This window comes from Vicia villosa, linkage group LG7 (assembly GCF_029867415.1).
Source record: "Vicia villosa cultivar HV-30 ecotype Madison, WI linkage group LG7, Vvil1.0, whole genome shotgun sequence".
In the NCBI taxonomy this organism is placed as follows: Eukaryota; Viridiplantae; Streptophyta; class Magnoliopsida; order Fabales; family Fabaceae; genus Vicia; species Vicia villosa.
Window position 1 is genome coordinate 116388203 of NC_081186.1, and position 4523 is coordinate 116392725.

Below are 4523 nucleotides of genomic sequence, written 5' to 3' on the forward strand. Positions count from 1 at the left end.
ATTAGGTTCAAATTCCCTTATGGTGTGCCATGACATGAAGCATTTGTTCATTGGTTTATTTGTGTTATAAGTATTGATACAAATTGAACAAGTTGGAAATGTGAGCGCAAGGCAACATGAAATTTGAATACTTATGATAATGTCACTTTGTGTCAAATGGAAAAAGAGGTTACGTGAACGTGGTTCACAAAACACAAACATCATGATTTCAAAGCCCATTATTTAATATTCAAGCTTCTATCCATTACAAATCCAAATCCAAGTGTACATTACAAGAAAAATTACAACAAAAAGGCTCCTGCAAATAAACTGAGACATGGAGCCATCCTGCAAACAAGAAGCATAAACCGGTCCGAACCAAAAGGCTGCCACCACCACGATTCCGTCTTCATCATCTTGCTTCCATGGTCATCTTGTCTTCACATATAATACATTGCCAAGCCATGCTTCAATTTCATTTGCAGCCAGCCACAATTTCTAGCCTGCATCTGTTCAAAAAAAAGAATCCAGAATAAATAAATAAGCTCCAAAACCAAACTGATTCAACCATGAAAAGCCATTTAAACAAGCACACTGTTTTGAATCAGTCTACACTTATTTTTCCATTCCAAATAGCCTTTCCTAATGACTAACAGCCAGCACAAAGCATAATTATGCAGAAAATTCAAACTATTTCATATTCTACTAAACCAATACAATACCTCCATACACAATTCAGCATCATCATAAAATAAACCTACACATGCCCATTCAAACCTTAACTAACTTAACTAGCCTTAACAGTTTTCTAACACATAATTTCTTATACCAGTATTCAACCAAAACAGAATTTAAACTTCCCATCCTAACTTCATATCTTACAAACTAACTCTGTTTTCAAACTAACAATCTTTAACTAACTTTCCCAAACCTCTCTAACAGATTTACCAACCATCTAACAGGATTTCTAACCACCCTAACAACTAACCGAATCTGTTAGCTTATAACAGAATGTAACCACTTACAACTAACTCTCTCAAAGCATAACCAACATATAACAGTTTTCTAACTACCCTGCATCTAACATATAACAGCTTGATAACTGTCCATAACAGAATCCAACAGAAAGAAACTAACTTGAGAACCAATTCAATCCTCACCCTTCAATTCCTAACAGAATCTCTAAGATCTAACGGCCCATGTATTCCCTTCTCAATCTATTTAAACCGTGCTTCCCTCCACAATTCAGTCTCTCCACCATTTTTATCCTCTTCACTTTCACTCTCCCTTCACTTCCATAACCATCTTCAATTCACCATTCTCCACCATTTCTCTGCTTCAGACCATCTCCTTCTCTTCACTCTCTTGACACACACAATCATACAACAATCTCCTTCATCTCCAATCTTCATCATCATCGCTACCGATTCAAGAATTCTGCAAAAAATCAGAAAATCAGAGTACAGAAGAATCATCAATCGCGCTTCATAATCTGAGGGATTCGTACCTTTAGTTCTTCATATCACCACCACCATTCTTCATCTGTTCGTCGACAAGAACACTCCAAATCCCGCCGCCACAGAACCTTCAACCTTGCTTCAATCTTCATCATAACCTTCATCTTCAATCACCAACCTAAGTCACCTTCATCGCAACGATTCTGCTATCCAACGCAACAACAACAATCATTCAAAAGAGAGAACTCATAGAGACGAAGAGAAAGATTCAGAATCAACGGGATCAAAGAAGAAGGAAGAACGTATCACCTGAACCTCAATCCAAGAAACACGACGGTCTCAGGAGAACAACGTGAGGTCGCAGCGAAGGAGTTTTGATCGGAGAACAGATTGGGGGAGATCCGCGAAAGTAGAGACCGAGAGAAATCGAGACAAGATCGGAACTGAGGGAGTGGCGGAGTACTCATCGTAGAAGATAGTGACGCCGTCGCGCTGTTAACCGAAAAGGAAGGATGATACAATGTCATGGCCGAGGGAGATCGCACCGTCGACGTTTCGCGAAGGAGAAGAGAGTTTCTCTTGAAGCTGAAGCTGAATTGAACGGTCACAACTTTACCCTAATCCTCTTTTAATTTTTTGTGTAATTTTATGAGTATTGAATGTGAATTAATTAGGTTTAATGTGAGTTTAATGTGAATAATTTGAGTTAATTGTTAATTTGATTATTAAAGTTTGAATTGAATAATAACATAATAATCATTTGGATCAACTCAATAAGTCTAGGGCCATTAATTGTTATTCATCATCTCTGAGCCCGTTATCATCTTTTTTGGCATTTTTGTCTGTAACAGAAAAACTATTCTTGGGCCATTCTGTGTTATGCACCCCTTGTGGCCCATTGTCCCTTTTTGGCATGAGAAAACTGTAACAATAAAACTCTGTTGGGCCTACTCAGACTGGGCCCTGCGCCCCTTTGCTCTTTACGCCTATTCTTAAGTTTGCACCCTCCTGTTTCCTTCTTAGTTAACTAGCAATTTAGTATTTTTACTTAGATTTTTTCATGTTTCTTTTAGGTAACAAAATCTAATTTTCATCTCTTATTTTAGACCATTAATCCAATTTTGACATATAAAAATGTTCATATAATATTAGTTTTAGGCTATTTGTTTTAGTCTTTTACTTGACTTGTAATTCAATTTCTCTCATAAAAATCAACATAAAAATAATAGTACTTTTAATTCACTTTTGTGCTATACTTTGACTTGTTCTATTTCATGTTCTTGTACTATTTTCATGTATCCTACTTGTTGACTTCTAATTGTGATCTTTATTTTCATATTCTTTTATTCCTAACCTTAGGTAGAAACCACGATAACATTAGGTAGAAATTCCCTTCATACTTAGGCTAGTTTCTTTTCCTTTTCAACATTAAAACATCTAATAAATATCAAAATAAAACCCCCTTTAAAAAATACAAAGAAAACACTTAATAAAACATTAATAAAAAAGTGAAAATCATTAAAAAGGGAATGGAAGCTTGAATCTCCCTTGCTTTAGGGAATCATTCGAGTGCTTGGATCTCCCTTGCTTTAGGGAACCATTCGAGCGTAAGCTCCCAATTTCTAAAAAACACAAACCAAAGAGCAACTCGAGTCTCCCTTGCTTTAGGGTGCCACTTGAACGCTCAAACTCTTTTCTCTATCTCGCCTCCGAGGCATTCTTTAATCGGACACGTTATTTCCGCTCCATTCCCAGCTTAAGACTCCAGAGGTCGAGCAGCGGAGTGCGAATGTAACTTCGCCCACTAAAAAACACAAAAACAAACAAAAACTAAAGCGCCAAACTACGGCGTCTGATTCCTGAAGAGGATACGTAGGCATTAGGTCGCGGGGCCTAAGCGAGCACAACTATTTAAAAACCTTATTTTCCCCGTGTTTCTTCTTATTTCATTTGCACGCATTCCCTTATTAATTAAGCTTTAGATTTATACACCCTTTAGATAGCAACAAACATAAGTGGATACCTTCGAGTACGATGGGCGTGAGGGGTGCTAGCACCTTCCCCTTGCGTAACCGACTTCCGTACCCTATCTCTGGTCGAAAGACCTCGTTCTTATTCATCTTAGGTTTTCTGATATTCCTTTCCCTCCTTGGGATAAATATATTGGTGGCGACTCTGTTCACATTTCGCGAGCGTGCGACAGCTGGCGACTCTACTGGGGACCCAAAGCAAGTCGATCCTAGCCTTTGTTTGTTGTTTGTTTATTGGGTGTGCTTATATATTGTTTATGTCTTGCATCGTTTACTTTATGCTTGCATATCATGTCTATTTTATGCTTGCATATCATGTTTATTTCCTCGCATTCTGGACTATATTATGGGCCCCCGTGGGGGCCACATATTTTTTCTGCTTTGTTTTGCAGGTGGGGGGTTTTTGTGAGGTAAAAGGCCCACTACCCAGGCCAGTGACACATAGGATTAGTGTGGATGCTCATGTTGACTCCCGTAGCGCTTGCTATGATCGAGCTTGACATGGGGTACCACAACTGGGCGAGGTTCTTTCATGGAACACTGTGTCTGGCACGCTTGTTGCCTCAAACACTTTGTACCCCATGGGAGCTGTAGACCCTGGTGACCATTAGGGACCACTTGTCCGTGTCTAGACTACATACCCGTGAGATTGGGATGGGACAGGAAACCTGACCTTCATCATACCCGAATTTCTGCAATTCAATAAAAGGTGTCGAACCTTTGATCCTGGGACATTTGACTTATACAGAAGTTCTACATCAGTTATATATCAGAATCAACGTCTGTCGCGGGCGAAAAATCGTTTTGTTCCTCTTTTTTGTGGATGAGACACCTGATGCCTTCTTTGGGCTCGAGTGCTCAAAAAAATGATTTTTCTTTTGTACCGACCAAACTTTTTATTGTTTCCAAAGTAGGAAAAGGAAAAAAGCTGCAATAACCTAAAAAGTGGGGGAGAGATTCCGGGTAAGAGGGTTGGTTATACGAAGGGAAGGTATTAGCACCCAACGTATCTATAGTACTCTATAGGTTTCTTTATTTTGTTTTATTCCATTCTTGT

At 38.7% G+C, this 4523-nt stretch overlaps 1 long non-coding RNA gene across 1 annotated transcript; it reads right to left on the reverse strand.

Moving 5' to 3' along the window:
- Positions 1-202: 202 nt before the first annotated feature.
- Positions 203-2007, reverse strand: LOC131618366 (uncharacterized). The gene is made up of 4 exons (XR_009288814.1): positions 1746-2007; positions 1487-1639; positions 1140-1416; positions 203-488 (listed from the first exon to the last, which is right to left on the reverse strand). It is a non-coding gene; the product is annotated as an uncharacterized LOC131618366 (long non-coding RNA).
- Positions 2008-4523: the final 2516 nt, after the last annotated feature.